This window comes from Sardina pilchardus, chromosome 14, assembly GCF_963854185.1.
Source record: "Sardina pilchardus chromosome 14, fSarPil1.1, whole genome shotgun sequence".
In the NCBI taxonomy this organism is placed as follows: Eukaryota; Metazoa; Chordata; class Actinopteri; order Clupeiformes; family Clupeidae; genus Sardina; species Sardina pilchardus.
This window is the reverse complement of record NC_085007.1, coordinates 32,172,370-32,182,206: the sequence shown is the minus strand read 5'-3', so window position 1 is coordinate 32,182,206 and position 9,837 is coordinate 32,172,370. Positions and strand designations below refer to the sequence as shown.

Genomic DNA, 9,837 nt, shown 5'->3' with positions numbered 1-9,837 from the left:
TTTTAAAGGCCAGCTATTTCATGGATCTAGGATATTATGCATCCCGATAAATTTCCCTTGGCCTTTGAAATTAAAATAGCCCCACATCATCACATACCCTTCACCATAGCTAGAGATTGGCATGGTGCTTTTTCCAGTAGGCCTATTAGCCTGTTTGATTTGCATTGAGCTCAATGAGCATCAAACAGGCTAATAGGCCTACTGGAAAAAGCACCATGCCAATCTCTAGCTATGGTGAAAGGTATGTAATGATGTGGGGCTATCTTAATTCCAACGGCCAAGGGAACTTTATCAGGATGCATAATATCCTGAATCCATAAAATAGCTGGCCTTAAAAAATAAAAATCTGCCCGCCCCTATGTTAACCCTATGTTTTGAATTCCCATAGGGTTACATTGGGGGTCAAATACTTACTTCCCCCTAGCATTTAGGAAGAACATTTATTTATTTACGAAACATTCTTCCATCACAAAGAAAATTGGCGTACTTAGCGGTTTTATTTTTACTCAATTTTTGAATTAAGACATTAAGATCAATTGTCAAATGACGATTTTATATTCCTCTTTTTAGGCAACTTTAGCATGGTATCAAATACATTTTCTCCTCACTGTATGTGACCCTGTAAAGCGGAACCAGTCGTTTCGGTCAAATTTATTAAATTAAGTTATCGTGCTCACGTGAACGGCCATAAACTAAGTGTAACAGGGTGGTCAGGGCAACCACCCCAAATCTGTAGCCTGACTACCAGTGGCGATTCTAGACTTTTTAAACAGGGGTGGCCCTAGTGGAGCACTGATTAATTCAAGGGTGGCATGAGACATACCTAGCCTGGGTGTTCCCATGCTGCTTTGCGCGCGATTTCATTCACGCTGCTAAGGCAGTCTGGAAACGACCGCCCTAATTTTTGCCTGAGATATAGGGGACCAATCACAGAACAGGGGGGAAAGCAAGACGATGATGAGCTATGCACAGACACATTTGATAGACATCCGTGGCGCCCAATGAACGGATCTGGGCATTTTTTCAAATACGAGAAAATGAACGTGTGGTTGCCAGACCACGTCTTATTTGAGAAGTCATCATCAAACCATACATCATAAACTTTAAATCAAGTACAAAGAAGGACAAAGACTGCACTCTTGCATCAAATTTCTTTTTATTTGAATAAAATCAAACATAAATAGACAAACATATCTAACTTAATTAAATTAAGATATGAAAAAAATACACCTCCAAGGCCTTTTGTTTCTCACAACAACAATTCAAACACAATATTCAAGCACAATATTATTGGCCATCTACAGTGCCCCCCAAAAGTATTGGAACACATGCTTAAAGTTAAATATAAAATCATCTTTTGGAAATGTATCTTAATGCCTTAAATGAAAAAATGAGGAACTATTCAACCTTTAAGGACATTAATCTTATTTGTGAATGAATAATGTATTGTAAATAAATAAATGTTTCCTTAAAATACAGGGGGTCATAAGTATTGTAACGCCCATGTTAAACTCCCGTAGATTATTTGTATCTTTATTTTTAAAGGCCAGTTATTTCATGGATCCAGGACACTATGCACCCTGGTAAAGTCCCCTTGGCCTTTGGAATTAAAACAACCCCATGTCAACACTATACCCTTAACATACTAAGAGTTTGGCATGCTTTATGTCAGTTATTAGCTGTTAGCTAACTAGCTGGTTTCATTCTCATTGAGCTCAATGCAATTCAAACCAGCTAATTAGCTAACAGCTAACACCCCCTGTATTTTAAGGAAAACATTTATTTATTTACAATACATTATTCATTCACAAAGAAAATTAATGTCCTTAAAGGTTGAATAGTTCCTCATTGTTTCATTTAAGGCATTAAGATACATTTCCAGCAGATGATTTTATATTTAACTTTAAGCATGTGTTCTGATACTTTTGGAGGGCACTGTATTTCTGTAGCTGTTAACATCCAAAATCCAACTTCTCAGCTATATACAATGCAATTTATATAGCTGAGAATCAATGCAAACATTGCATTGATGTGACTGTCAGACCGGTCATGCAACCTAAGGCCTCCATCTTTATACAGCGCTTTTTTCCTATGTGAAAAACCTGCCTGGGACGTAAATACTGATTCTGACGCTGAATGGAGTGAGAAATGCCTACATGCATAACAGTATGCTGAATCTTTGCTAATAGAGTACTCTAACCAAGAAAACTGGCTGTACCACTGAGGGTTGAATGCCCTCCTCACCTTGTGTGGTCTTGGGAAACATACCCTGCCCTTGACCGGGAGATATCTGTAAAGAAGAAAATAATTCAGCAAATTATATAAACAAGTGTTCTCTATATTCTAACCACAATAATAATAATAATAATAATAATACTCATAATAAAATACAGTACACACCATCAGGCCCAGGGGTTTGGTTGGTCACAGCAAGTGGAGAACCAGTGTGACAAGATGATGGACCTATAAAATGTAAAATATTTTGTTGTATTAACTAAAACGAGTGCAATTCAATATCAGATAACTGAGATGTCATACCCTCACAGGGATCTGAATTGTCTCCAGCATCCTCGTCTGAGTCTGATAGCATTCAGAATGATTTCACAGTAGCCTAAACATTTTATTTTGTGCAGGCTAAATGAAGATGCTGTTAATCTTTATTTATGTATAATTTATTTATTTGTTTTAAAAGCCATGGTAACAACAAGTTGTCTATTACATCAAGGCTAGCATAAAATGTAATTCTAAATGTTACATACACAGGTCATCAGGCGAAGCTGCAAGCTCATTCGCGTCACCCTGCATGTCATCATCCTGATCTGACTAACGTTAACATTATCTGAACCACTGTCTTCAGGTTTGCTTTTCTTGCTGCTAACGAAGAACTGTTGGATACTCTGGTTCCTTTTCATACTGCAAAGTCAGATTTCCTTCGGAACAGTCAACAAACCCCTAGGCTATCAATTCAAAGTTTTAAATTAAATAAACACCAATTAAAGACTAACATGAATCTAAACTATTACCGTATGTCTTTAAAAACGGACCCGCGGATGATTATGGAAGCATAACGTTAACGTTACAGCCGACTACATTAGACAGTGAGTGAGCTTATCAATCACAAATGAAACGTTATCTTAACATTACATTAGGACTGATCTATCATTAAACGTTTTTTCAAAAGTAGCCTATTCTACAGTTAACACTAAATGACCGACTGAGTGGGCAGAATTGGCAAAATTAGCCTAAGTTACATGGCGTGATTCAACAGACGTGACTGGGTTGTGTGTGTGATTAGACATCATAGGTAGATGCAATGTGTAATTAGATATCTTTGCTTGCTAGCATAAGCAGTAGGCCTACCTACCTAGAGCTGTAAACTCACATGCTAAAAAACAATAAGCCATGACATGTATATGGGCAGTTATTTGGTTTCATCAAAACGATTTACTTACATTTCTGACTCTGCGAACTCCCGCGCTGGTTTAAAGGCAGCAAGTACGTCGAGAAAGGTTCCGCCTTTGACAACGTTAATGGCCAATCGTTGACAAGTATTTTGGGGTGGCACCTGGGGTGGCCAATCGAATTTCAGGGGTGGCGCGTGCCACCCCAAGCCACCCCCCTGCCTTCGCCTCTGCTGACTACGCCACCCTGGGGCCTAGCGCCTCAGGGAATCTTTAGGAGCTTGGGACCTTTACCAAACAGAGCTGCACAGGTTCTTTAAAGCATTTTGGAGACATGAATTCCTTAAATAAACAATTTATTGAACACAAAAGACAGACATTCAACAGAGACAGACAGAGCTGGCCTGAGGGGGCAGGCTAATATCAACGGTGACCAGTTTATACCAAACACAGCAATTCTACAGTATGAAAGTGTTAAGTAGTGCAGCTCTCCACAGCAAGCAACTCTCAGTACACACACTCTAGTTCCCCAGCAGGTGACTAGGCCCCCCCCCCCCCCCCCCCCCCCCCCCCCCCCCCCCCCTTAACACTCTGCCTGCTCACAAAAGAAAGACAATGGACAAAAACGATCAAACCAAAAGTAACAGACAAAATAGTAAATCAAACATCAAACAAAACTAAATGAAGACAAGACAGCAGCCTGACCAACTGTAGCAGTCCGGAGAGCAGGAAACATCACCACTGCTGTGGTCCGGACAGGCAGGGCACCCAGCTACAGTACATAAAATGATTAACATTAACCACAATGACAAAACTAATACAAACAGAAACACTTAAAAAGATGGCATACCTGGTGGAAGGCTCTGGTGTGCTCACACACACACTTTCTTGCAGCAGAGCCTCCATTGCTGCTAGCCACCAGGCTCTTAAATAGCCAGTTAAGCAATTAAGGTCACTGCCCCGCCCCTCGTTAACTAAGGCAGGCCAGAGGGAAGACACAGGGCCAGCAGTCAGACTCTACCCTACTACATAAGCTTTCCAACGATATGTATATCGAGGGTATTACACAACTATCGCTAAGATAACCGCATCCAAAGTTGACATGGTTCTCCTGTCACGATATGCCAGAAGAGGAGAAATCACCTTTTTAAGCGGCGCGTGCACAACGGGAATGACAGCAAATGTGTTGAATCTTCGCCGGGTTTAACAGTCAAAATGTATGTTTTTCGGTGAAATGCGTTCACGATATGAAACTGTAGACTGCATACAGTCGAATTATGCGAAAACGTGAAATTCAACATTTTAACCCGGAAGTTTGTTATTGTTGATTTTCTCAAAATAACGTTGTGCGCAAAACGACTGATTTCACTATGAATGGTCACATATGTGTAGTTGTTAACTTCTTTACTTTTTATTAGGATATTTCACACACAGGCCAGAATAGATGTTAAGGTATAGAATGGATTTCAAAACAGACAGATAGAGATACTTTATTTATCCCGAAGGAAATTAAGGAGGTTGTGCAAACAAGACTTGGAAAAGAAGATGATGGTGACTGTTTGATTGATTATTATTATTATTATTGTCATTATTATTATTATTAGCATTATTATTATTATTATTATATTTTTAAGACATATATAATAACTCACAAGTTAGGTTAATTTAACCCAGCAATGAGGGTGAAAATAACATAAATGCTACAGTAGGTTGAACAAGGCACCCAACAATTATGTTGGATTAACCTGACAATTTGGTTACAATAACCCAATGTTTGGGTTGGACTATCAACCCAACTCACTGGGTTGACTGCACAACCCAAGTTGCTGTGTTAAGAACCCAGTGAATAGCCCAACTTGGGTGCGACCACTATTTACCCAGTGGTTGGGTTAAAATTGTGTTGTTTTAACCCAGTTTTTGTTACAACAAGTCATGATTTATGCCCATTAAACTTTTAACTTAGCCTACCGTCAGCATTCGTGTCACCTGAAGCGTGCGATAGAAATATCTATTGAAATGCACAGTCTATCTGTGCATGCACCATCTTTTGATTATTTGATTAAGAAAGCAAGTTCATTATTTTGAGCTGCTATTAGAATGGAAGCTTAAAGCAACACCATGTAGTTTTTCAGGTGTGAACCTGCGCACAAAAAGAACTACAAAATTCGACTGCTTTACAGCATACACTTCCCCCACCACTTCCTCAAATTCAGTGAGAGCCCACTGTAGCCTATGTTGCATAGACAGTAAAAGATGTTGATGGCTGAAGCAGCAACGAAACCGAAAGTGTTATGATACAAGTGTAAACTTTGTAGGCTACAGCCTGATGTTGAAGTAGCGATTTATGACTTAGCTCCTTCTAGGACAAAAAACAGTCATAAGTAGCCTAAGCCTATAAACGGGGTGTACACGTTTGGTAGGGGCTAGTCTACATTCTTGAAAGTGAATCACGATTAGAGAGAAATAATATTTTTGGCTAACTAACCTAATGACTGAGTCATGTTTGTTTATTTACTTTTCTGGTGAAAGTGTCTTGCCACAGGCTGTAGCCTAATGCAAATTGACTTTTCTACTTTGCAGATAGCTTCATATTATAATATTGACGATAGCCTATGCCAATTATACCTAGGCTACCATACAAACAATTGAATTACATATTCATTCTGTAAACAGTAGGCTATAATGACGCTGCCTTACATGAGCTACACGATCATGGCGTTTGAAAAAAAATAAAACCCATGAAGTTATACTCATATGATGATATGCTGAAATGTATGCCACATAGGCCTACCTGGAATATAAATTTCACATAGGCTACAACGTAGGCAGTCCGAGTTTGGCCAAGACCTCCTGCAGAATTCTGCTTGTCAACAAATGCACGTGTATCCTGGCTCAGTGGGTTAGCGTTGCTCAAATGTGCTGTCATAAGAAAGTGGCTCTGTCTTAGCGTGGCTCTATCATCTAGTGTCATGCTGCCGACCAAACTGCTCGGGAGCTGGTTATGTGTGCTAGTTATACTGTAGCTCAACGTGTAAATCTACCGCCTATACTGACCAAACAATTATCAATTATCTTACAAGAGCTCTCCCAGATAGCAAGCAGTGGTTGGCCCAACTGCGTCACAGACGTTGGCCTTGCGTCACCCGCCAACAATGGGCCAACGTCACTTTGGCCGTCGGGGACACGTTGGGCCAACAGGTTGGCACCACGTTGGCCCAACGGCATAGCAGATGTTGGCATGAAGTTGGCATGACTATGGGCCAACGTCATTTGTGCTGGCCATTAATTCAGTTGGCTTATGACCAATTGCCAACGTTGGCTTATAACCAATTGCCAACTTAAGCCATGTTTATGTTCTTTTGAAATTAAACCTAGCATATTTGAGCTTCTATCTTACAGAGGTCCATTCATATTCAAATAAGGAAGAAAAACAGAAATGGGAATAATTTAAATAGCCTATCTTAAATGGGAATAATTTAAATATCTTAAATGGGAATAAGGAAGAAAAACAGACAGCAGTTATAACCTACAGGTAACAATATAATTTATAAAACAAATAAATGGATAAATAAATAAATAGTCTTCATCAGTCTTCATCATCCGTGCTGCTGCTGTCCCTGGATCTGGATCTGTCCCTGGATGCTGGATCATCACCTGAAGCAAAGAAGATGTTCATTAGACCTACAGATCGGGATACGTTTGGCTGCAGGTAAATGTTTGTGCCTTCTAATAAAGTTGAAGGGAGTCAATTGGCCTAGGCTACTTAAAAATAAGTTTATGAGATATATAAGTCAAAATTTTTAGATAAAATGTCACTTGAACATGGAGTGGCATCGTTACGTTGAAGATTATTTAGAATAGAATAGAATATATACTTTTTTGATCCCGTGAGGGAAATTCAGTTCTCTGCATTTAACCCAATTTAACCGAATTAGTGAACACACAGCACACAGCACACAGTGAACACACAGTGAGGTGAATCACACAACCCAGAGCAGTGAGCTGCCTGCCCAACCAGCGGCGCTCGGGTAGCAGTGAGGGGTTAGGTGCCTTGCTCAAGGGCACTTCAGCCATGGTGGACTGGTCGGGGATCGAACCGGCAACCCTCCGGTTACAAGCCCGGTGCGCTAACCAGTACACCACGACTGCCCCACAATTTCAAAGGAATGTACACTAATGATGAAATTATGGGAAATTATGGGTTCCGTGCACAGTATTTACCAGTCATTTGTTATGTTAGAGCGCCATCTACTGGCCTTAATCAGAATCTACTTTGGAGTGTAGTAATAAATACTTCTTGCTTAGCCATCATACCATAGACTGTATATATACAGTCTATGGCTTGTATACAGTCTATGGCTCATACAAACAAGAGAAGTCAATGAAATTATGGAAGTATTAACTCAGGAACATGGTGTGACTCCACCACACCATGCTCCTGAACCAATACTGCCATCATTTCATCATTAGTGTACATTTGTTTGAAAATAATCTTCAACGTAACGATCCATGTTCAAGGGTCTAGGTGCCTTAACCATTAGTGGTTTTATCTCAAAATGTTGACTTTTTAATCTCAACATTATGACTTGTTTTTTTTTCTGAGAATTTTGACTTTTTATCTCTTTGCCTTAGCATAAACTTATTTTTTTATTTCCCTGGCGGAAATGAGCTTCCATAGATAAGGCTGTCATAATGCATAGCTGCAATGTTGTGAAGTTGAGGACAGAAAACAATCATATTAGTTGATTAGATTTTCTGTGATAAAAAGAAAAAGCGCTGTAGTTTTAGCTTATATTGCAGAGCTAAGACAGTCAGCGTGTGCACAATATGCGTCCTGATCGCGACATGTATGATTATTATAAAAACAATAGTCTAGGCTCATAAACAAACTAATGTATTAATGTAGTGTCGAGTTGTTTAGTTTTTTTATTCAAATAGAATACCCAGTGCGGGAGTAAACATTATCACAAGTAATGCACGTTAACACATGTCGTGACTCATTGTGTCTTAATTTCTTAAAAGCTGAAGGATCATGAAGCTCTGGCTGTGCAACCTCCTTGCTGTCTCCCAGCTCACCTCTTCCTCCCTCTACTCCTGTCAGCACTATACTTCAGCCAATTTTTTATAACAGCCTCTCCAACAATGTTGGAGAGGCTGTTATCTAGCCTGATTATCTTATTATCTGCTATGTGATATCAATGAAGGAAAGTTTTTGAGCACCTCTTTTTGGGCAAGGAAGGGGACCGCTCCTTCAGTTTTGTAGAAGGCCTGCAATAGAACAACAGAATTTCAAATTATGGCAGATTTTTTTTTTTTTTTTTTTTTAAGTGTACATGTATGTATGCCTTACAGTTCTTACATTCGCACACGTTTGGCTCCCTCGTCCTCTGATGTGAGGGAATTTTTTCGGATTGCTTTTGGCAGTTGCTGCCTTGCTGCTTCGTAAGTACCTGCATTTAAGAAAAGAGAAGCAAAGGTGAAATTCAGTGCAAAATCACATAGGCCTATAGGCTACTTCCAATGAAGCTATACTGTACATGGATTTTTTAGTAGATGTTGGTATGAACCAAAACAGTTCACATATGCTATATAGACTAACCCATATACACTATATTGCCAAAAGTATTGGGTCACCTGCCTTGACCCCCATATGAACTTCAGTCACATCCTATTCTAGGTTTTAATGATGTCGGTCCACCCTTTGCAGGCATAACAGCTTTAACCCTTCTGGGAAGGCTTTTCACAAGGTTTAGGAGTGTGTCTAATAAGGGATTTTTTTTAGCATTCTTCCATAAACGCATTTGTGAGGTCACACACTGATATTTGTGGAGGAGACTGGCTCTCAGTCTGCGCCCAATTCATTTCAAAGGTGTTCTGTTGGGTTAACGTCAGATGGATTAAGGATGGGATGTAGATAGATAGATAGATACTTTATTGATCCCCAAGGGGAAATTCAAGAATGTGACTGAAGTTCATATGTGAGTCAAGACAGGTGAGCGAATACTTTTGGCAATATAGTGTACATAGCCTACATATATGTACAGTGGGTACGGGTTGAGAATGCACCTTCTCCCGCGGGACTCCCGAAGAGATCCCGCAGGCTGTCAAGCCGATTTTTTTCGAGGCTAAGGCAATGTACCCAAACAACCACCAGGTGGCAGAAAGTTTCAACCCGCATTTCAGCTGCATTTAATGATGAAGACCGCATATCCGTCAATAGTCGACTCCTTAATCTCATTTAATCATTTAAATGAAGGTGATGACTGGCGAAATTAATCAAACGACGTTTCAATAAACCATTGTTGAAATGAATGAAAATGGTTATAGAAAATCGCCTACAGCCTAACGCCGACACAGCTGATTCTTTGATTGATTCTAAGCTGTTTTGATGTAGGGGATGGGTAAACTGGCGCGCTACAAACATGCTACCAATCAA

General features: G+C 39.7%; 1 long non-coding RNA gene across 1 annotated transcript; it reads right to left on the bottom strand.

Moving 5' to 3' along the window:
• Positions 1-6,928: 6,928 nt before the first annotated feature.
• On the bottom strand, positions 6,929-8,869 carry LOC134100565 (uncharacterized). The gene is made up of 3 exons (XR_009941288.1): positions 8,761-8,869; positions 8,622-8,669; positions 6,929-7,055 (listed from the first exon to the last, which is right to left on the bottom strand). It is a non-coding gene; the product is annotated as an uncharacterized LOC134100565 (long non-coding RNA).
• Positions 8,870-9,837: the final 968 nt, after the last annotated feature.